This window comes from Nyctereutes procyonoides, unplaced genomic scaffold (genome assembly GCF_905146905.1).
Source record: "Nyctereutes procyonoides isolate TBG_1078 unplaced genomic scaffold, NYPRO_anot_genome, whole genome shotgun sequence".
Taxonomy (NCBI): domain Eukaryota; kingdom Metazoa; phylum Chordata; class Mammalia; order Carnivora; family Canidae; genus Nyctereutes; species Nyctereutes procyonoides.
In genome coordinates this window covers 53,567,273-53,591,823 of record NW_026575135.1, presented here as the reverse complement: position 1 = coordinate 53,591,823, position 24,551 = coordinate 53,567,273, and the positions used below count along the sequence as shown (strand labels likewise).

Genomic DNA, 24,551 nt, shown 5'->3' with positions numbered 1-24,551 from the left:
TATTTATGAGAGAGAGAAAGCTCTTGAGCGCATGTGACTTTCGGAAGGGGTGGAAGGAGAAAAGCAGGCTCCCCACTGGGTGTAGACCCTGACCCCCCCCAAGGATCCACTGTGATCCTGAGATCATAACCTGGGCCGAAATCAAGTTGGATGCTCAACTGACCGAGCCACTGAGGCACCCCAAGCCAATCTCCATCTTTAAAAACTATGTGTTTATATGCATAGCAAAAATGTCTACAAGGATGCATACAAGTGTGAGCAGTAGGCATCTCTGAGTAGTAGAATTGTAAGTGACTTTTTTTCCTCCTCTTTTCAATATATTTTCCAATTCCTTCAGTGAAAATGCATGTCTTTTGTAATCATGGAGTATTCCACAGTATACATTAAAGAGAGAAGAGGAAGAGAATGTCTCCTTTTGGCCCTATACTTAGTTGACTGCAGACCCCAGGCAGCTCTGGGACATTTGAAAGCCCAAGAGTAGTGGGGCAGGGGCCAGTGTGAGAAGAATTACCTAGGCACCATCTCCCAGAGAGGCCATCTGACCACACAGTCTGGCTGAAGGAGGCCCCACCCCACCAACACTTTTCTCCTCTTCTCACCCCATTTTATTATCTTCACTTCATTTGTCGGCACCTGAAATGACCTCTCTGCACGTCTGTCTGTTGGGCGATTGTCTCCTTCACAAGGCAAGCTCCATGAGAGCGAAACATTGCCTATCCTGTTCCCTCTGGCTACAAGGGACTGTGAGAAAATGGGAATTACTTCATGGGAGTCTAGAAACAAGCAGGTAGTTGGCTCATGGGCCAGAAGCTGGATGAAGCTCAGCAACCTGGGGAATGCAGTTCAGCTTGGTAACCATGGCTGCCACTGACACGTGTTGTGGAGGTGCCAGCTTTGTGTGCTACATATTATAAAGGAGTGAAGTGCAGAAAGAAGAAATTTATCTGATCATTCCTTCCCCCCTCCCTCCCAAGGCTCCTGCTGCTGCCATCTCTCTGTCCTCCAGGCTGATGACTTCCACTTTTCTCTTTTGAACCTGTTGCTGTCAGGTTGTCATCCCAACCATTCCACTGAATCTGCCCTTGACCATGGTCACCTGGGACTCCAAGATGCCAAATCCAGTGATGAAATTTTTGTCCTGTCATGACCTATCACAGTGGATTGCCCCATCCTCCTTGAAACCCTTTCTCTTGATTTCCGTCTTGTTCTACTTGCTACTCCTTCTCAGTCTCCTTTACTGTGTCTCGGCCCTTAGACAGTTGCCCCTTGGTGATCTCATCCTGTGTCATTGCTTTAAAGAGCTACATGCTGAACTTCATTTCTAACCTTGACATCTTCCCTGAACTCATATATCCAGCTGCCTACAGGCCTCTTCAGTTGGGCATCTAAAAGGCATCTCCTACTTAACATGTCCAAAACTAAGTTCCTTTCTTCCCCCCAAACATGCTCCATCAGCGTGGAGATAGTGCAAGCCAGATAATGGCAATTTGAGTCTCCTATTTGCTCAAGCCAAAAATCTGAGAGTCCTAGTTGAATTCCTTATTTCAAATCCACTTCTAATCCATCGACGAATCCTACTGGCTCTACTTTTAGGATCTGACCTTATGTCAATACCTCCATGGTGTCTCTCTAGTCCAAGCCACCATTGTCTCTTGCCAGGATTTCTGCAGTAGCCTCCTGACTGCTTCTACCTGTGCTCCCCAATTTATTCCCAACACAGCATCCTGAGTGATATTGTTTTGGGGTTTGTTTTTTTAAGAGACTCAGGAGAGGGGCATAGGGAGAGGAAAGGAGAGAATCCCAAGCAAGCTCTGTGCCCAGCCCAGAGCCAAATGCGGGGCTCAGTCTCACTACCCTGAGACCATGACCTGAGCTGAAGTCCAGAATTGGATGCTTAACCAACAGAGCCACCCAGGCACCCCCAGAATGATACTGTTAAAATGTGAGTCACATCATGTCTTCTGTGTAAAACTCTCCAGTGGCTCCTATCTAAGTCAAAGCTCAAGTTCATACAAGGGCCTTCTTTTAGTGCCCTGCATGCCCCACCGCCTCTCTAATACCGTCCCTTATGCCCTCTTCACTCACTCTGCTCTGGCCATGCCACCCTCCCCAGTGATCTTTGTCAGGTAGCCTCTCACCTCTGGGCCATTGCACATGCTGTTCTCACCACTAGAAAGCTTTTTCCCCATTAAATGTCAAGGTTCAGGCCCTCATTTATTTCAGGTCTTTGTTCATAATTCACTTTCCCTGGCCATACTATTTAGAATTTCAGTACTCCTCCATGCCTGCTCCAATACTCCCTTCCCCTTCTCCTGTTTGCTTTTTCCTCCAGAGAACTTTCCTCTTCTCACTACTATAGATTGTATCCTTTTCTTTCTCTAGCTGCTGGTCTCCCTAGTAGAATGCAAGTTCCTTGAGGGTAGGATTTTTGTCTCTTCTGTCTACTGCTGTATCTCTAGAGCCTGAGGACAGTGCCTAGCATATAGTCAGGGCTCAACAAATACTTGATGAATGGCTGTATGACTCAAAATACACAAAAGAATGGCTTACTGTTTATAAAAGGCTTTGAGACATAGTGGCAAAAGCACTGGGGTTCCTGCCAGCATAGGAGCATTAATAGACTGAGTGAGAAAATTAAACGCCCCAAGCGGAGAATGTCTGTGTGTGGAAGTCATGGTGCCTGCGTCTGACCTGGGCCAGCATGCAGCCAGCTCACACCTCAGTGGCTTCTGAAGAATCCACCACCAATGAGGGACCCCACTTAGCTTCCATCCAGGCTTTGTGTGTGTGTGTGTGTGTGTGTATGTGTGTGTGTGTGTGTGTGTGTGTGCCTCAGGACCTACCCTCAGTGCTCTGTCTCAATCAGTTACTTTCCTTTTCTTCTCCAGGTGCCAGAGTTTGCAACCTGTTGGAAGAAAACAACATCAAGGTAAGAGAACAATAAGACTGTGTCTAGTTTGGGACTTCCCAACCTAAAAGGCCTTGGAATGTATTCAAGGAAGACCAGAGTGTTGAAAGTGTTGGCAGCTGGATGAAGTGAAGGTCCAGAGGACTCGTCTTGACTTCCTGGATAGAGTTGTGGGTGCTATGGACAGTGAGGACAGCTCAGTATTGAGCAGTGGATCATCCATTGGTGGCCTCAAGGTCTTTAGACCCAAGAAGACTGTGCTTTCTTTGGGAAAACAGAACAACCTCCTCCAAGCCGGTTGGTTGTGTCCACAGCTGGCCTCCTGCTGTGCTTTCCTGACCTCTCCTTGGTCCCTTGTTTCCTTGTTTTCTATCAGGCCCGCTGAAGTCAGGGTCCTGGACATTGTTTTTTTTTCTTTTTTTTTTTTTTTTTATGATAGTCACACACACAGAGAGAGAGGCAGAGACACAGGCAGAGGGAGAAGCAGGCTCCATGCACCGGGAGCCCGACGTGGGATTCGATCCCGGGTCTCCAGGATCGCGCCCTGGGCCAAAGGCAGGCGCCAAACCGCTGCACCACAAAGGGATCCCCGACATTGTTTTTTTTTTAAGCAAAGATGTTTGGGTCTAGATCTAGAGATATATAGAATGCTTCCTGCATCAGGGTTCTCTGATTCTGTGTTAAATCACAGCCCAAATTTTAGAGAGCAAAACACTCAGTAAATAATGGATGTGGGCAATTGTGTACTGCTGACATAATTAGAGAAGAAGTGTTAAAAATGTATTTAGCTTTGGACCCAGCAATTCCTCTTTCTGGAATTTATCCTAGGAAAATCGTGCAAAGATATATGTGTAAAGATAGTTGTCACTGCATTGTTTTATAATATGAAAAAAAAAAAAAGAAAGGAAAGAAACGTTGAAAAGCCCAAGAAAAAGGAATTGGTCCTTTAAAATTTGGCACATCTTAGGTGTATATTTATTGGCAAGAAAGATGTTTACATGTATTGCTAAGTGAAAAAAAAAAAAAAAGAAAAAGAAATGTAGAGAGCTCAGCAAACATGCAAGGCAAGTGGCTTGGGACTCAGGCTGGAGGGTTGAAATCCAGGTCAGTCTCTTAACCCATGTGAGAACTCAGACAAGTGATGTGATCTCAAGCTTCTACTTCTTGCCAGTAAAATGGGCATAATAACACAGGTCTCGCAAAGTTTCATCTAAAGGCCTCAGCACAGGGTCTGGCCTGTGTTGAGTGCTCAACAGATGGGTACCCAGATGAGGCATGAGCCAGTAGTATTTCTACTTGTGCATAAGCCTGGAAACATCCTGGAAATTCATAGACAAGTACTGAGTTTTATTTGGCTGGTAGAATTGTGAGTGATTTTCAAAATTTTCTTGTTTTTGTATGAGGAATACATGTTACTTATGTAATAATGATGTAATTTCAAAAAGGAAGTAACAATTGAAAAGGTTAAAAGAAAAAACCTGCAGTGCATTTGGCAAGCAAGCCAGCTGAGCAGCCCCTAGGGCGGGGCTGGGGGGGGCATGGAGGAGGGTGGTGGGTAGAGGCAGGAAGGAGGAGGAAGAGGAAGGGCAGTGGGTGAGGGAAAGAACAGGAAGAACTGTTAGGCCTGAGGCCTGGCACCCAAGGAGATGCACCTTAGAGGTAAGGCACAAGCCCTTACAGGCATGTTCCCTGCTTTTGCCCCTCCTGGGGAGCTCCTGGTAGGAGATATGGTGACTCAAGGCCCATCTGTCGCATGAGACAATGAGTGTGTGTAGCCACCTCTAGAAGCTGAGCACATCAGCACAGAGGCTCTGGACCTTCAGAAATCTAGCACGTTGTCCGAGTCCAGAGTAGGAGAGGCAAGAAATCCTAGTGAATTCGTAAATTTCTCAAAGGGTAACTAGCTCTTCTCTCCTTTGGCACCCTGGCAGGATCCATACTCAAATGCAGCAATGCTGGGAGAGGGATCCAGTAACTGGTGACCCCCCCTTCCAAGGGGTTGGTGTGTAGGTCCCCATCCCACCCCCACCCACAAACTGCTTTCACTGGCCAGTGAGGTCAGGAGAAACTCCTCCACATTCATGAGGTAAATGGGGCATGGCATGGCATGGCTCATCCACATCAGTGAATTTTCCAAATAATCAAACTCAATCCCGTCGCATTGCAATTTTTAACTATACTCATTTTTAATTAATTTCTGTTTTATCAAATTTGTCAAAATAATGCATGCAAATGGTTTCTATATCAACAGTACAGAGAGGCTCGTAATAAAAATCCCCTCCCTTAGCTTTCTCAGTCCAGCTCTCTCTAGAGGTAGCATCTTTCAACTCTTTCATTAGTTTCTAGTTCTGTTTATATTGTTATTTCTTGATTTACCCATTTTAGACGTCTGTTGACCTCTTGTGGGAGTCGAGAATTGAGCTTTCCTATAAAGCCACTTCCAGTTCTCTTCCCTTGGTCTCCTGGTAAGAATATAACATGATTTTTGGTTAACTCAGTAGTGAATGTAGACAATGTCTTAATTGCAGAGCTAAGTAGTGTGTTGTGTGTCCTTGAGTTCTGGGGGAAGAAAATCTATCTTTGGTAATTTTCTCCCCTTTATTTTACCTGTTGGACCTACTGGATTACTCTTCGGATCTTGTATTTTCTGTATTGCCCTGACCTTTGCCTCTGCATCTACTTTCTTGGGAAACTTTACTTGACTTTATCCCCCAAGCCTTCTGCTGATTTTATTTTAATTTTGGCTTTCATATTTTTAATATATAATTATTCATTCTTGTTTTCCATGCTGTCTTTCATAATATCACATTCTTGTTTTATGGATATACTGTTGCCCTCTTACCTCTCTGAAGGCATCGTTTATTTTCTTTTGTCTATTTGTTTTGTTTTAATCTCTTCTTTTTATTATCTTTGTTTCCACCTAGTTGCCTTTTGTTTGTTTTCTTTCATTTTGGAGGCTCTCCTCAAATGTCAAATGTCCTGGCTATCTGTCGATACTTATGAATGAAGCAATGAAAACCCGAATTAAACTGTTTGAGGGGCACCTGAGTGGCTCAGTGGTTGGGCGTCTGCCTTTGGCTCAGGTCATGATCCCAGAGTCCTGGGATTGAGCCCTGCATCAGGCTCCCCAGAGGGAGCCTGTTTCTTCTTCTGTCTATGCCCTCTGCCTTTCTTTCTCTGTCTCTCTCATGAATGAATGAGTGAGTAAGTGAATGAATGAATGAATGAATGAATAAATAAATAAATAAATAAATAAATAAATAAATAAATAAATAGTCTGTTTGGGAACAACTTATGAGCTAGGGCTTCTCTGTAGAGAGCAAGCCAGTCTTTTCAGTTAACAAGCCTCTAAATGTCAGAGCCTTTCCCCAGAACTAGGTTTCTCAACCTTGGTGCTATGGATATCTTAGTACAAATAATTCTTTGTTGTCAGGGGCTTTTATGCACTGTAGAATGCTTAGCAGTATCCCTGAAGCTCCAGATGCCTTTCCTAGAGTTGTGATAACCAAAAATGTCTATAAACATTGCTGAATGTCCCCTGGGTGGGGCAAGATCACCCCATTGAGAACCACCACTTGAGCCGTTCCACTTCTCAAGAGAAGCATTTCTGATTCCTTGTTTCCATTACTTATTGCTGCATAACAAACCTCCCCAGAACTTAGCAGCATAAACAAGAGCCATTTTATTATTCTACAAGTCAAGAATTCAGAAAGGCTCAGCTTCCCAATGTCTGGAGCCTAGGTTGGGATGACTGAAATGAACAGAGGCTTGAGTGGCTGGGATTTGGAACAGCTGGAGCTGAAGGGTCCACTTTAAAGATAGTTCTTCCCTTGGCAGGGATAAGCAGGAAGCCTGGGCTTGGCTGGGACTGGTGACCAGAGAGACTACACATGGCCTCTCTAGCATCCTGCCCAGGAGTTGGACCTCATATGTGGTAGCTCAGAGCTCCAGTGTGAATGTTCCAGCTAGCAATATGGATGCTGCATGACCTTTTATGGCCTGGCGTTGGAAGTCACATGGCATCATTTGCCACTGTAGTCACAAGGCCCACCTGGGTCTTTTTTTTTTTTTTTTTTTTTTTTTTTTTGAGGGATAAAGGGAATTTTCATTCTTTATTATGTTTACATTTATATTGTTTGGACTGTTTTACAATGTTAAAGAGTTGCTCTTATATGTGACAAAAATATTATTTCAAGATTATAATTTAAAAGATATTTGGTCATAGAAAAATTTACATGATGCTAGATGCATTTTGTATAAACTGAAATCTTTAATTTGGAAAATTTAATTTGGACCATACTTTCTTCCTCTTGCTGAGAACACCAAGTATGTCCATATGCTTTGGGTTCCACAGACCACAAAGGGGCAGTGGGTTGCCAGCAGTTACATACTATACTCAACTTTCTATAGAAAAATCAGACATTTTCCAGCCTTGCTTTAGAATGTTTCCTTAAAAATGATTTAAAGTTTACAATAAATGGCAGGTAAAACAAAGTAAGGCTTTATTTTCTCCTTTTTTTTTCTTTCTTTTTTTTTTTTTTCTCTTTGATGTTGCATGTTGGAGGATGAAGGAAGAAAGACTTGTCATATCTTTGTTGGTTCTATGGGGAGGGCTCCTGGGTCCTCCAAGGGGCACCCATAGCACTGAGGAGCCCAAGATGGGCTTTTTTTTTTTTTTTTTTGTAATGCAAAGCCAATTTATTTCCATGTACGACAACAAAGATTGGGATACTATTAAAAGGAAAGCAGTCTTCTGTCAAATAGAGATCCAGATTTTTAAATAGCTGCTTTTGGGAACTACTACAATGGAAGACTTGCTGTGTTGTCTTCAGATGTTTTTTTTTTTTTTTTTAACAAGACGAAATTTCTTTCTTTCTTTCTTTCTTTATTTTTATTTATGATAGTCACAGAGGGGGGGGGGGGCAGAGACTAGGCAGAGGGAGAAGCAGGCTCCATGCACCGGGAGCCCGATATGGGATTCGATCCCGGGTCTCCAGGATCGTGCCCTGGGCCAAAGGCAGGCGCCAAACCACTGCGCCACCCAGGGATCCCCTGTCTTCAGATGTTAAGCCTGTCTGCCTGATGCTTCACCAAACTGTTCCAAGATACCTTCCTTCGAAGTCAGCCTTTCTAATTCCTTCTGATAGCTATGCTAGTATTCCAGATATTTTATGTTCCTCTTCTGTTTACCCATGAACCTTTTCAGGAATTCTAAGAGATCAGTTTCATTCTTCTGAGAAGCCAAGTTCTGCAGGTCTTGCAGGAGCTTGTGTAACCCGTTTTCCAACTCCAGAGCCATCACTATAGCTTGCACATTCGTTCCTCAGTACTCTTTGTCAAGCCTCTTAACCACTGGAAGGCAGACTTTACTCTTATGCTCCTTCAGGTATCTTATGAACTGCCTTGTGTGTTCTTTCTTCACCTCAGTTTGGTTTTGGAAAAAGGGGACATAAACAGGTGCAACTGGGTCTTCATCGAAGTAACAGACCATAGATAAATAACCATCACTGACGTTCAGCTCGTAAGATGCCATATAATTAATAGCAACCCCACAGGCCTCTGAGAGGGATCCTTGAACCTGAGCCTGACCCTGAGCCCGAGCTGGAGCCAGAGGTGAAGCTGAAGCTGAAGCTGAAGCCGGAGCCGGATCCAGAGCCAGAATCGGAGCTGTAGATGCCATCTCAGCTCCAGGAAAAACCAGGCATAAAATGTTTTTTTTGTTTTTGTTTTTGTTTTTGAGGGCATAATTCTAAACTTTATTCACCTAACAAGATAGCCTCAAAATGTATAAAGCAAAACTGGTAAAACAAGGGGAATTTGAAAATCCATCATTACAGTGAGAGATTTCAGAGCACTTCTTCCAATTACTGACAGGTCAGGCAAAAGACCGTTAGTAAAGATACGGGAGGTTCGGACAATCAACAAGCTCAGTGTACATATACAGAAAACAAGACTCGGAAAATAAACATTCTTCTTGAGCACATAGGGTACATTTAAAAAAAACAGAGAGGGAGGCAAGTCATGAGAGACTCCTAACTCTTAAGAACCAAACTGAGGGTCGCTGGAGTGGGGGAGGGGGGAGGGGGTAACTGGGGACAGGCATTGAGGAGGGCACTGGGTGCGATGAGCACGGGTGTTGTGTGCAGCTGACGCATCACTAAATTCTACCTCTGACACTAGTAATACAATATATGTCAATTGAACTTAGGTAAAAAAAAAAAATTAGCCACACCTAGACATAAAGTACATCTCAAAAACTTTCTAAGAATAGGTAATAATAACAAGTTTACACTTGTTCAGGGATTCAGGGAAGGAGACTGACACCCACTTCTCAATGGAAAATATGTTCAAAAAAATGTGCAGCCATGTTTTAAATACAACACACTCCAGAATAGGGTGATATATGCCTGGGGCAGGATTGGGGTGAAAGGACTGGAGACCTTGAATCTCACTGTTCGGTTTTCAGACTTTGCCCTCGTGCCCCATTTGCATCCTTGTGCTCATCTGCTATCTCCTCTGCCTCCATCTCTCTGGTTCTGGGTCTTTAGCCTCCTGCTGTGCCAGGCAGAATGTGTAGTGGGATCTAGAAGGATTTCTCTAGTTCCTTATTCTGCTGCCTCCTATTCCTGAGCCCACCATCACAATCCATAAGTATCCTGAGGTTAGAGTTCCACCAGGGCTCTGGGCATGAGAGGACTGACCTCCTGTCAGCATCCTCCTCCGTGGGCCCTAGGAGACTAGCTTCCTCCATGCCAGCCATCATTCCTCCATCTGCTTTCCATCTTCCTGGAGTCTGCTCAAATCTCATCCACTCATGTCTCCTTTACCATTGTCTTTGCACTTGAGGGTTTATACCATTTCCTTTCTTTTTTCTTTTAACTTATTTTTTATTTATTTTTAAGTTTTTATTTACATTCCAGTCAGTTAATATACAGTGTAAAACTAGTTTCAGGTGTACAATGTAGTGATTCTACACTTTCGTACATCCCCCGGTACTCATCATAAATGCCTTCCTTAATACCCACCATCAATTTCATCCCTCCCCCCAGTATACCATTTTATTTCCTGACTGGCATTTTTGTGACACTTCAGGAGAGAAAGAAGACTGGGACATGTGAGTAACCTGATGTCTTTAACTGGAAGCCCTGTTTTACTTCTTTTGGAAGGAGGTACTTGTCTAAATTGTGTTACAATCTTGCCTGCCCAGTTAAAGCTCTGTTAAGTAGTACAGTGACCACATATAACCCTTTGCTGGTAATTCAGAGTCAACTTTATGAATGTACATATTTGCCTTGGAATTATGAAGCTAAGTAGAGTAACTTGTCCCTCCATGATGGGGACTGGGGTCACTGTGCTAAAATCCCATAAGCCTTTTTTTTTTTTAAGATTTTATTTATTTACTTGAGAGAGAGAGAGCATGAGAGAAAGCACAACAGGGGGATCCCTGGGTGGCGCAGCGGTTTAGCGCCCGCCTTTGGCCCATGGCGCGATCCTGGAGACCTGGGATCGAATCCCACATTGGGCTCCTGGTGCATGGAGCCTGCTTCTCCCTCTGCCTATGTCTCTGCCTCTCTCTCTCATTCTGTGACTATCATAAATAAATTTAAAAAAATTAAAAAAAAAAAAGAAGAAGAAAGCACAACAGGGGTAAGAACAGAGGGAGAGGGAGAAGCTGACTCTGTAGAGCAAGGAGCCCAACACAGGGCTCTTACTTAGGACTCCAGGATCACAGCCTGAGCCGAAACCAACTGAGCCACCCAGCCACCCTCATCACCATTCCCACCCCTGCCTTGAGCCTTTTTCCACCGTCATCTCTGTCGTGGCTGCCTCTTGTGCCATTCATTTGTGATGAGGATGCAACGTTACAGCACATTAAATTCCAATCTACTCCTGAGTGGCTAACCCAGATGAGTGTGTGGAGTATCCTGCCACTGCCCTGCCCCTACCTGTTTCTACCCTTACTCACACCTCCCAGTATTTGACGTTTGTTGGACTGCATCAACCAGGCAGCATGGCGTCCTCATGCTTCCAGTTAGGTTTGGCCAACCCAACCCTGTAGGAGATTGGAGAATAATAGTGGGGTGCTTTATCCCCCCCCCCCGGTTACCTCTTCTGCTAGGCCTCTGGTCAGCAGAGTCTGTGTTCTCCACCCTAAAGCCACAACCCTTATAGCAGCCCACTCCTGCAGCCCTGTGTCTGTTCCACCATGGATGGGCTCCCTCGCCCTCCTCCCTTCAGGGTGGAGGTAACACCTCCCCCTCCCCCACTACCCCAGCCTATTGCTGGCTCTGGGAGGCTTCTCTTCCCCTTGTGCTTTCCTTAGTCCTGCTCACCCAGGACATAGGGGACATAGTCCTTCCTTACTCCATCTCCTTGCTTATTGGTGCAGTGCATCTGGTTCCCCCTGGGACTCTGACAATACAGAAACCTTTTCTGATTTGCATCTAAAACAAGAATAGTCCCTGCAAGATTCTCCTAAGAATTCTTTGTATGAGCTTTGTGACGTCTCTGAAGGACACAGGGGATGAGGTTGGGGGGGGGGGTGGCTTTTAAAAATTCCCATTCAAGTTTGTAGCTATAAGGCATGATAGAAGGTGCTGGATTAGTGACTTCTCCATATGGGGAAATATTACTCACTGGAGTGTTCTGAGGAGGGAAATAAGCATGTCAATAAAAGGAAACCAGGAGAGAGAATTTATGATGACTTTCAGAAATTATATGACTGACCAGAAAACATCAACAGTTTCAGAAAAATGAAGAAATAACTCCCTGAATAACAGATCCTTGTTGGGTCTTTAAGGTAAGAGTGTACATTTGGGGGACATCCAGGCCACATCCACGTGGGATTCCCCTAGATCTGACATTAGGAGTCCTTTCAGTCAGACTCACTGAGCCTGTGTGTTTCCAGCTCAGTGGCCTCCTTGATACTTTTGCTCTGAGGAGTGTCATGTGCTTGTTTGTCCCCTAGGATAAGGATAACCTAGAGCCCAGGGAGCCCCACAGCCTAGGCCCCGGTCACAACTCACATGCAGGAGGAGCACCCAGAGTCCAGCTGTCCTTCAGCCACACCCCGAGATCAGCCTTCACTGGGCCTCCATGACTTCCCTGCTGGAACACTCTCAGGATTCTCTTGCCTCCTCACTCTCCCAGCCTAGTCAGACCTCAGGTTTGGTTTAATTTGCACAGCCCTTTGAAGCATGCATACCTCTAGGGAAAAGGTAGAATCAAGTACTCTTCCTGGCCACCCATTTCCTGAGGTACAAAAAGGAAACATTTCACAAATGCTTTATAAAGCAGACAACAGGAAGGGGTAGTGGCACTCTGGTTGGCAGGGCTTGCCATGTGGTATTTCACAGATGAGGGAGGTGAGATGGCACATGGAGGCTGAGGCCCCAGCCAGGGACAGCATAGGCACAGAGCTTGGCACAGTGTCCCACTGGCCACTCTAGCAGAGCCATTAACTCTCAGCCCCCCTCCTGGGCAGAGAGGAAAATCCAGGAGTGGATTGGAGTATCATCCCAATTTCCTGGAGAGGGGACAATGAAAGCCAGAGAAGCGGGGAGTTACAGCTTCACTGGAGAGACACTCATATTTTTACAACCTGGCTTCCTTATTCAAGCTTCTTTCACTTCTAGGGTTTTTTTTTTTTGTTTTGTTTTTTAATTTGAGGAGTGGGGACTGGACAGTTAGAGACAGATTTGTTGCTCTGCTGGCTACCCTCCAGCGATTTAGCTTTCATCGGTTTAGCTTGTCCTCTTCCAGCCCACGCCACTCTGTGTCCATCGGCCAAGTAAGCTTAGCGGAGCCCCCTGACACCCGCCCCCCACCCCTGCATTCCACTCAGCAGAGTTGCAAGTGGCCCCAGGCCCCTTCCTGTTCACTCTTATTCTGTAGACGTGATGCTGTGAGGCAGACATGTAGGGACACGGACAAGAGGCAACCCATGGCTGGATGGTGGAGGGCCCTGGAGGGCTGGGGGAAGCTTCTGAGGGACGCATCATCCTTCCCACAGTGGGAGGTTCATGGTCCATGCACTGGGATGAGGCCCAGATGGGCAAAACTCCTGCATAACGTGTAAGCCCATGTTGTCTTTTCCTGTCCAAGCTGCCCGTTGTCCAGAGTATGCTGGAGATGGCCATTGTAGGGTGGTTGCCTCTAACCGCAAAGAGAGGAAGGAAAATTCTCAGCCTGGGCACTTGAACCAAGCACATTGTAGTCCTCAACAAGATGTTGCAAGTTCCTAATCTGAACCCAGAGGCCAGGGAGTTTAGGTATCATCTGGAACCCAGAGTTGCATGTTACCGACAAACACAGACATCCGTGCCCCTTCCTGCCCCTGCCCAAGTGGCACATCCTCAGCAGTGCCTCTGGCCTGGGTAATATCCCTGGGAAGGCCAGCTGCCTCCTCTCTATAAATGGCCCTGCAGCAGCTGTGCTGATAAGCCAGTGCTCTGGGGTGCGGCTGGGGTCCACCTTGCTGTCACTAAACCCCATTACGAACTGATGCAACCAGCTTTCAACAGACACTGCCAGAGAAGAAACATTACAACAGCGGGCCACAGTGCTTCCTCTGCCTGTGCAGGAGGCTTGCTCACCTCAGCAAAGATGGACCTCTTCCTGCCTGGGTATCGTGCTCCACCTGATTGGAGAGTGCCTTTTGTCAGGACTGTTTGAAGCCTCTCAGTGGATCTCCTTTTCCCAAAAAATCAAACCAGTGGCTTTCAATCCTGGTGGCACACTACAGTCATCAAGGATATTAAAAAATATTAATGCCTGGGCCTTAGTCTCACTGAGGCCAGCTGAATTGACCCGGGTTAAAAAAAAAATCTAAGTGTGTACTGAAGGATAACATACATACAACAACAACAACACAAACCCTAAGTGGAAATCTCAGTGAATTTTCACTAAGTGAACTCCGGCTACCCGAAGTAACCAGCATCCAGATCAAGAAGCAGAACATTACCAATGTCCCCTGGTGCCCCGAAGGGTAACCACCATTCTCACTTCTAATGGTAGAAATGAGTCTTACCTGTTTTCAAGCTTTATATTATATAAAGGGAATCATACTGTATTTGGGCTTTCATGTCTGGATTCTTCCACTTAATACTGTGTTTGTGTGATTCACGCAAGCTATTGCATATGGTTGCTGTAGTCCATTCATTCTCATTGCTATAGAGCATTCAGCCGTATGGATATTACTGTTGTTGGGTATTTGGGTTTTTGGATTGTTGTTTGGGGTTTGAGGTTGTTATAACTACTACTGCTATGAGCATACCAGGGGCGGCTTTCAGAGCACATTTGTATGCATGTCCATTGGGTGCATACTTAGAAGTGGAATTGCTAAGGCAGGCGTGGATATGAATGTGTTCAACTTTCGTACTCTATTTTTTTTAAAGATTTATTTATTTGTTTGTTTGTTTATGATAGAGAGAGAGAGAGAGACAGAGACACAGGAAGAAGGAGAAGCAGGCTCTATGCCAGGATCGTGCCCTGGGCCAAAGGCAGGCGCCAAACCGCTGAGCTACCCAGGGATCCCCAACTTTCGTACTCTATACCAAATAATTTTCCAAGTGGCCATACCCATTTGCACCCCTCCAGCAATATATGAGAGTTCTGGTTGCTTCACGTCTTTGCCAGCAATTGGTATTTTATATCTTTTTCATGTTAGCCATTCTGGAGGGTGTGCAATGGCATCACGATGTGGTTTTAATTTGCATTTCCCTGATGACTAATACAGTTGAACACCTTTTCATATGTTTATTAGCCATTTAGATCCCCTCTTTGCAAAGTGCCTGTTTAAGTATTTGGACATGAGTATTTTTAAGAAGTTCCTTAGGTGGTTCTTATGTGCAGCCAAGGTTGAAAACCATTGAACTAAACCACAAGTTAGTATCTGCTGCTCTGTTTCTCGATGTCCTGCCCTTGAACTCAGAGTATTTTGGATCTGAGGGGACCTCATGAAGCTGGGGAAAGGTAACCTCCACCCTCCGTCCCCCACACTAAGATAAGCCTACCTGGAAGAAGCAAGAGATTGGAGCTGGAGTTTAGGCAGTTGTAACTCTCTGGGAATGTAGCCTCCACTTCAGAAGGGCACAGAGAGAGGGCCTGTGGTGTCCAAAGCTGCCACAGACATTTCCTGACCACAAAAATGATCCCTCGCTGATCCCCCCAGAGCCCCAAGCAATCATGTGGAGGAAGTGGAGGGGCCACATGCCAGGTACTTCCCAGTTTCTAAGCCAGCATGAACAGGACACAGCTCATGTGGGGGTTGTGGTCAGACTGGGGACAGTGGAACATGTGTTACAGGGGCCTGGGTGGGGCTGAGAGCCTGCCATCTGTGGCCTTTCTCCTGGGTAAAAGGGCAGCCAGTGAGGCTCTCCCACATGAGTCCAAGCCTGGCCAGGTCTTGAGTTCTGTGCATTTTCATAGAGGTCCTGTTTTGTTGTTTCTGTCACCTGTAATGGTCTCCTCCGTCCTCTGCTCCCCACCGTGGGGGCCCTGCTCCAAGACTTTCCCTCCCCAGCCCACCCCTATAGGACCCCTCACCCTGCTGAGCTCCTGCAGCACTGAGGGTGAGACCATGCAGTGTGGCACCTGATGGCACACTGCTTTGTACTGGGTCTGTGCTGTCATTTGGGTTCATCTCATGTCCCCCTCTGGACTGCACTCTTACCCCAGGAACTGCTGAGCACCTCTCTCTGCTCCCCAACAGTGGGTAGAGTGGCATTTGGTAACTCAGTGATAACAACTTCCAACTTGAAAAGAAAGATGCAGTGAAAATAAAGACCACACACAGAGTCAGCATTTTCCTTCCCTCAGACTGGAGCTGTGCAGGTGTTGAGCAGAGCTGCCTTTTGTGGGCTCCCTGTTGGCACATCCCATGTCTGGAGCAAGGAGCTCTGTGCAGTGAGTCTGGAGTGGGACCACCAGCAGGGGACTAGGATGCTGGTGCCCAGCTTGGTGTGCATAAAGGCCCCTTAGGCAGAGGGGCTCTGGACACCCTGATGGAATTCACCATGGTGTCCAGAGCTCAGCAAGCAGGGGTGCAGCCTCACCAGGACCCATCCACATGCTATTTGAAAATAGCACGGTTGGGATCCCTGGGTGGCGCAGCGGTTTGGCGCCTGCCTTTGGCCCAGGGCGCGATCCTGGAGACCCGGGATCAAATCCCACATCAGGCTCCCGGTGCGTGGAGCCTGCTTCTCCCTCTGCCTATGTCTCTGCCTCTCTCTCTCTCTCTCTCTCTCTCTCTCTGTGACTATCATAAATAAATTTAAAAAAATTTAAAATTATAAAAAAAAAAAAAGAAAAGAGCACGGTCCACTTTCTGTTGACTGAAGTCCTGCCAACCATGTGGCATGAGATGGAGGCACACAGGCAAGGTTGACATTTGGTAGGCTGGTGAGCATGGAGCCAGCTCTGGGCTGTCAGTCGTGCCATGTTCCATGGATTCAGGCCCATCTTGGAAATCGCTCCGGACATAGAGCCTTTCATGTCTGGTGGTCTAAGTACAGATGTTGGTGTTCTCTTGACTGGTGTAAATGGTAGTCTGCACCAACCAGAGACCAGAGTGCTATCTGAAGCCTGGAATACTAACAGGGAGAACACATGCAGTGCCTGAGGGTTCCAGTTGCTTTACGTCCTTGCCAACAACTGGCACATTCTGTCTTTGGCCATCTGAGTCTCATAAAAAGAGAGACCCCTCTCCTTCCACTGAGAATGCATCGCAGCCTCTCCCCTTTCACCAGGGTCCCCTCCCAGCAATCTTGCCCTTTAGTTCTTTCAAACCTGGGTGTTCAGGCTCTACTCTACTGGCTGCCATGGTTCAATGTTTGACGTGCTCATGCCAACATTGTCTGTGTGATGCTTCCTCCACCCTCTGTCCCCATGCAGCACAGCCATGCTGTCTGCCTTTCACAGCCAAGACTCTGGAAAGAGACATCTCTCTCCTCCTTTTCCTCCTCCTCAATACTTACTCAGCAAGTATTCATTTTACCCCTGCCTGTGCTGGGCACAGTAGGGTTCAACAGTGAGCAAGACCATCTGGCCCTGCTCTCATGAAGCTTACAGCTGAGTCTGGAAGACACACATGAATTATTAACAGGTGCTTATGTAATGGCGGTTGTGATAAGCGCCGCCATAGCCCAACAGCACAGGCCACGTCCTCTCTGCACTTGAGTACCTGCAAATGTCCACAGGTCCTTTGAAGCTCCCACATCTGCCACCTTCCCAACACTGCATTGCATAACAGGGTGGTCCTTTTGGCCCAGAACAGCCTTGGTTTTAACTGCTCTGTGCAGAGATGAAATCCAAGGGCAGAAACCAGATCACGCTCACCTCAAAGTCTCCTGCTCATCATAGAGCCCAGAGCATCAGAGATGCTTATAGATGAATGTAAACTCTTGCCAAGACTGAGCCGAAGTGTGTGAATGTCTCCACGGGCTGAGAATCATTGCTTGCTTGCTTGCCTTTTTTTTTTTTTTTTTTTTTTTTTTTTTTTTTTTATGTACGTGTTTCCTTTTATCATTATACGGTAACTTGGGTTAGGTCATAACAATGTGAATTTACTTAAAGATACTGAACTGTACACTTAAAATGATTAATATGGTAGAATTTATGTTGTGTGTACTTTACCACAATTTTAAAGAATACATATAATGCAAAGAATAAGTACAGACAAAGGGAATAAGGGAGAAAGGTCCGTATTATCAAGAGATAAAGGATAAAGGCTTTGATTCAGGATTTGATCCAGACAGAATTGGATTTAAAAATAAGTAATTTGAGTTAGGTAAATGCAAATCAAAACCATAATAAGATATGACTTCACACCTATCAGGATGGCTATTATCAAAAAAATAGAAAATAGCAAGTATTGGCAAGGATGTAGAGAAATTAGAACTCTGTGCATTGCTGGTGGGAATGTAAAATGGTGTATTTGCTGTGGGAAATGGTATCGTGTCTACTGAAAAAATTAAACATAGAAATACCATATGACCTGGCAATTTTAATTCTAGATATATACCCAAACAATTGAAAGCAGGAACTCAAGTATTTTTACATCCATGTTCATATAAGCTTTACTCATAATAACCAAAAAGTGAAAACAATCCAAATGTCCATTGACAGATGAACAGATAAGCAAAATGTAGTATACACATGAAATGGAATATTATTCAGCCTGAAAAAGGATGGAAATTCCCCTACATGGTAAGGCATAGATGAACCTTGAAAACATTATGCTAAGAAGTGGAATGAGCCATACAGAAAAGGACAAGTATTGTATTGTCCCTCATTTGTATGGGGTAGCTAGACTAGTCAGATGCATTAGAAATAGAAAGTAAAGTGGTGGCAGCCGTGGCCGGTGGTTGGAAGGGAATATGGAATTAGTCTAATGGGTTTGGTGTTTCTATTGAGGACAACAGAAAATTTTTAGAGCTGGATGGTAGTGATGGCTGCTTGTACATTCAACTTATCATCATTAAATTGCACACTTAACAGTGCTCGAAATGGGGACACCTGGCTGGCTCATTTGGAGGAGTGTGTGGCTTGATCTCAGGATTGTGAATTCAAGTCCCACTGTGGGTGTAGAGATTATGTAAATAAATAAAACTTTTTATTATTTATTTATTTTTAAAGATTTTTTAAAAGATTTTATTCATTTATTCATGAGAGACACAGAGACATAGGCAGAAACAGGCTCCCCGTGGGGTGCCCGATGTGGGACTCGATCCCAGGACCCCAGGATCACGACCTGAGCCGAAGGCAGACACTCAACCACTGGGCCACCCAGGTGTCCCTATTTTTAAAGATTTTATTTATTTATTTGAGAGAGAGAGAGAGAACAAGCAGGGGGAGGGGCAGAGGAAGAGGGAGCAGCAGACTTCCCACTGAACAGGGGCCCATTGATGTGTGGCTCTATCTCTATGATCCTGGGATCATGACCTGAGCCAAAGGCAGACGCTTAGCCAACTGAACTACCCAACCACCCCATAAAGAAAACTTTTTTGAAAATGGTTAAAATGGTAAATTCTATATTATGTATGTTTCACCAAATTTTTAAAAAATGTAATATGAGCACATTATGAACATTTTAGAAACTGTTGGTAAGCACAAAGGGAAAAAATTTAAACCTTACCAGCTAGAAACAGCCGCTGTTAAAAATGAGGTGTGTACCTTTCTATTCCTCTCTTTCCTTTCTCTCTCTCAAAAACAAATATGTATGTATATCTACCGATCTATCTTTGGAGACCATATTCAACCTATGGGAAGTCTCTTCCTCACATCCATCTCTCAACTATTCGTGTCAATGCTGCTTCCTCCCTTTGAGGCTCCCACGACAAGTCTGTTCCTGTTCTGGACATCAGTTCTTTGAACAATTTCTCACACCTGACTTTTGATCTGTGTTTCTAAGAACATGATACTAGAGTGGGACTGGTAATGTGTTAGGAGGGGTCAGAGAAAACAGCAAGTGCCTCTCCCCATTCTCAGCTTCCACACATCTTCAGTAGGTCCACATGAGAGTTTTGGCTTCTTGTACAATGCACTCGTTGTGAGTCCTACGAAAGCCACTGGTGATCAAACCCCTGAGTATCTTGGTCCAGGCTGCCCTTCCCCAGGGCCCTGTGCTCTGCCTTGTTTTCCTTGCTTCTTGGACCTGGTGCTGGGCCTCATTATCCCTGGTTCTAGCCCCAAGATCTGACTTCTGTAGCCTGTCAGAAGCCTGTGACCTCGTGCCCCAAAGAGCACATCCTTCCCCTCTCTACCGTGAGGGAGCTACGAGAAGAGTGAGGGCCCCACAACCTCTGACCCCTGCTGGGCCCAGTGAAGGAGCAGCTGCTTCCTCTCTTCCTCCCATGAGAAGTGGGCCTCCTGCCCCATCCCAGGCACCACTGTGCCCTGCAGAGCTACAAGTCAGCAGGAATGAGCAAAGCTATCAGAAAGAGGGGTTCCCCCCACCATGTGGGCTAGGTGGGCTATATTAGCTGCCCTGCTTCTGCTGCCATTAAGTACTGGCCCCAGAGCCATATCCCAGCTGTCACATCCTATGGATGTGCCCCCAGACTCTCACATTTGGGCCCAACTATATCCTCCTTCCCTACCTTTGCCACCTGGTCTAGGAGGCAGAGCTTGGCCAGCTTCATCAGCAGTGAAAAATGAAGCAAGAGGCCCCAGCCATGCAGGTGACTGAAGTTCATGTCTGTACCCCCTGATTAGAGATGGTTGATGACTTCATTTGCTTGCAGATCCAGCCACAGACATAAGACCCTTCTCTCTTGGCTTTCAGGCTTCCACAGAAGGGTTTATTTAAGGTTTCAACCAGGATCTTTACAGCCCAGTCCTGAGAAGATTATCTTTTTTATTGCAACTTTGATTAATGATTGATCAAAAACTGATACTAGAAACACCGAAGAACAAATTTGCCCTAGAGATTAGGAAAGGTCTACATCTGCCAGGCTTGGGGAGCTCACCACCTGCTCCCTCCAAGGTCAAACTGGGGCAAGAGTACATTGGAAGGCCCACCTCAAATACAGTCACACACATGTGACACACACGGACACACACACACACACACACTCAGGGCAAAAAAAACAAAAACATAAGCGTCCTTACAGTCTTTTTGGAATTACATAGGCTATAAATTACAAATAAATGGAACAAGGGACAGAACAAAAGGACCTAAAGGCTCTTAAAAGTCCTAAAGGACTTTTCTCACTTCATGAACTTTTCTCACTTAACTTCTATGAATGCCTATTACAAATTAGCACCTTAAGGAGAAATGTGGAATGTGGGGAATAGAGGAGTTTGTGTGAAGACCATAGGCTGGGCTTCCCATAGACCTCGAGGCCCAGGGAACTGACATCTGAAGCATGGTCAACACCAGCGAGGGAAAGGGAGGAGATTCTGAACAACGTTCCTTCCACCAGCGCTCCTCGCAGGAAGAGCCTTGGAGAGGGAATGGGCTGCGCTCCAGCTGTACTCTGGCTGTTTTGATGGTCTCTGAGGCTGTGACTGCCTAGCAGGGCCCCAGGGCCACATCAGAACCACTGACGGGCCCAAACCTCCCTCCTCAGCAACTGGGGAGCCAAGAATCTGAATTCAACAAACCTCCCATACAGGGGCTTCAGCCAGTCTCCACCCTCCGGGAGCCCCAGGGAGTAGGTGCTGGTGGGAACACATTCCTTGCCCCTCAGCTCCTCTGTGGTGCCCTGGGGGCATGGGGAGTAGAGCTGCTTCTCAATGGAAACTGGAAAATGAAACTGGAAATCACAGCCTCGCCACCCTGAGTGCTGGGGTTTCTTTTCCACAGGGAGTCCCCAGTGGGGGAGAGCAGCCTGTTTAGTGAGGCAACGAGGGCTTTCCAGAAGCAGCCCGGTGGTGGGCACACTACACACCACCTTGGCAGCCTGCTGGCTGGGTGGCGCCTGCGCAGGGAGGGCCATGGCCACTCACCAGCTTCCTCTGAAGCTGGCAGGTTTGCTGGCAGCACTTCTAGGGTTTCCTCACTAGGAAAAGGTAATTTCACCACTTAGGTTGAAACGCTCTTTTCAGAGGTACTTTGGGAAAGGGTCCTGGGCTCTCGCTTAATCTAAAATATGTTTCATTCCAAAATCGTTTCTCAGAAATCAGCATTTCATTCCAGCAGCGTCTTGCCACACCGGCTCCCTTCACGAACACTTTGGCCTGCCAGTGCTCTCCCACATGCGCACGCAGCACCCTGATGAGGAGGGATGGAGGTGCTTGAGACCCCAAATCCTGGTCCTACCCCCTCCCCAACTCCAGCCACCCCAACAGGTGCCAGAGCTCGGAGCTCATGCTTACTCAGGCACAGGTACCAAAAACAGTCTTGGTCCCAGCCAAGACACTGCTCAGGGGCAGCTTTGGCAACACCAGCAGAGCAGCTTTCACAGCTGCAGATTTCTTAAAGGGACTGAAGGCATGAGATGAGGACTGTGGGATGTGGGCCAAGAACCATCCCCACCCTACAGCTCCACACCAGCCCTCTGTCCTCCATGTCGCTCGCCTCAGAGAATGGCTGCCCTAATCTGCAGGCCCACCACATACTCCTTTGATTAAGACCCTGCAGGTGCGCCTTCTAGAGCCCTGTGCTCTTCAGTTGTCTTTTTTTTTTTTAAGATTTATTTTTATTTATTTATGAGAGAGAGAGAGAGAGAGGCAGAGACACAGGCAGAGGGAGAAGCAGGCTCTAGGCTGGGAGCCTGATGCGGGACTCAATCCTGGGACTCCAGGATCGTGCCCTGGGCCAAAGGCAAGTGCCAAACCACTGAGCCACCCAGGGATCCCCAGTTGTCTTTGGGAGTATTTGCCTCCTGTGTCCCACCCTGAAACTAAAACTGCCAGGACCCAGAATTTGGTCTGTACAGTTCACCACTGTGTCATCCATGCTTGGAACAGTGCCTGACACATTGTTGGTGTGCAAAAAAGCATGTTCGATGCACGAGGATAGCCCGAAGAGCCCAGGAAAAGGACAGTGTGTCAGAAGGGGGTCTGCAGTGGCATTCCTCAGTGTCCAACCTCATCCAGCCTCTCAGAGTACCAGCAGCTGAGATGCTGTGAACAGACGTCCCAGCTCTGCTGCCCATGATCCCCAGACACACCAGTCCGTGGAATGGGTTGACTACTGTCCTGGGGTGTGCAGGAGGTTTCTCAGGGCCACGGCAGGGGCTTCTCCTGTGGTACCTCCTCCAAAGGGCCTGGCTTTGTGCCCCACCCCCACTTACCTGACAGATGGTCTTACATAGCCTCTTCTAGATAGGCCAGGACTCTTGGCTCCCTGGGATACCTAGAAAAGAAAGGCCACTTTTAGCCTCGGAGGGTCAAGAGGTGAGGGTGTGGGCAGAGGCATGATGCCAGTGGATAGCCCTCTAGGAGTAGATGTGGACAGCTCTGTCTTCAAGTCCTACATTCTTTCAATCTTCTCAGCCTCACTTTCTCACTGTAAATGGGATTTGTTCTTATGTATGTGCTTTGAAAAGCAATAGAACAGAAGATAGTAGAAATTTGGAATCGAGCTGTCTAGGATAAAAATCCCAGCTCTGTCATTCACAGGCTGTGTGACCTTGAGCCAATCACTGAATCCCTCTTTCCCTCCATTTTTCTATCCCATAAAGTAGGAAAAAGGATAGTGGGTTCTGTGAGTTAAATCACGTTCCTGACACATGGTGAGGGCTCAGTCATCACTATTACTACCTTCACCGGGCTTACAGGATCCAACAAGACAGCAGCATATGTAAGCACAGTCTCTAGACTTGAAGGCAGTGTACAAATATGAGGAAAGAGCATTGTTTTGGAAATACTGAAGGCACAGCTTCTCTCCCACATTTGTCTGGGGTGGGGCAACAGTTTCCCTTATTCAGTGTTAGACTAGAGATCCACAAAAGGAAGGTGAAAAACAGAAACCGCCGACCGTTTGAGCTGTAAGCTGCACCAAAGCAGTGTGGCCGGTGCAGATGGTAAGGGCCCGGGCAGGCCCACTTCCTCCCTGCGTGCCATGGGTCTTCCTCATACCAGCCGCTTCCCAAAGCTGCAGGAAGTGGGGCCAGAAACTCCTCAGGGTGTGTGCAGGGAGGCCTGAGCAGGAGTCGGCAGCTGCCAGGGTGAGAACAGAAAACTTGGAGGTCTTTGATGGGTCCTGGCGCCACTGGGGCCATAGCCCCTTGCCCTTTCTCTGCCCAGCATGGGTTTGTAGCAGACTTTTCTCTCTTGAGCTTGCAAGCTGTTGTACAGGAGGCGTCCAACCCGTGAGAGGCAGGCTGGAGAAGAGAGCCGAATCTTTTCTCAAAGGAAATGCAGTTGTGGTTTGGAGACGTTCATTTCACATCTGTGGTTGGCGTTTCCCAGGGTTCTAAGAGGTGAATGCAGGGTCAGCCCCATGTCGCCAAATAAGGTTCACCAGTGACCTTAGCAACAGGCTTTGCTGCCCATTGGCTGCCACTGCTGCCGCCTGCCAGTGCGGCTTCCTGGAGGCCTGAAGGGCTGAAGCTCTCACATGTGCAGGGATCCAGCTGCTCCCTGTCAGAAATCAGTGCCCTTTGAAGCAACCGCAGATAGAGAGAAAGCTCTGGGCAAAGGTGCCTGGGTTCCTGCGTTTCAGAGTCCACCCTGCCAGCACTCCACTGACCATTCGCACACAGCCTTGGATCAGCTCCCTCAGCTTGGTGGCCTGGTCCGAGCTTGCTAACAGGAGCTGTGCCCTCCCCCTCCACACCCTACTTCCTGCGCTGGCTGTCAACATTGGAACTCCAGAGGTCCCATTTCATAGTCCTGCTCATTTCTCCTTTGTGCTGACACTCTGCTAAGCTCCTTCTTCAAAGTATCTGTCTTCTTAAAAGATTTTATTTATTTATTAGAGAGAGAGCACAAGCAGGATGGGGATCAGAGGGAGAGGGAGAAGCAGACTCTGCTGAGCAGGGAGCCTAACACAGGGCTTGGTCCCAGGACCCCAGGATTATGACCTTAACCCGACTGAGCCACCCAGGTGCCCTTCATGTTAAATCTTAACTCAGTAACCCAGTGAGTCAGCCCCATTTTATAGATGGGAAGCTAAGACCAAAAGAAGTCAGCTAACTGGCCTAAGACTGCATCAGAAAGTAGGCAAGCCACAAGCTGAACCCACTTTACACAG

The 24,551-nt window shown here is 46.7% G+C and overlaps 1 protein-coding gene across 2 annotated transcripts in view; it reads left to right on the top strand.

The window, feature by feature from the left end:
* The window catches only part of RAD50 (RAD50 double strand break repair protein), a 228,764-nt gene that overhangs the window by 37,941 nt on the left and 166,272 nt on the right, over nt 1-24,551 (top strand). For both annotated transcript variants that reach the window (XM_055302058.1, XM_055302059.1), the window contains one exon: nt 2,889-2,929. The gene's annotated coding sequence lies outside the window, so the exon portion shown is untranslated. The remainder of the gene's footprint in view (nt 1-2,888; nt 2,930-24,551) is intronic.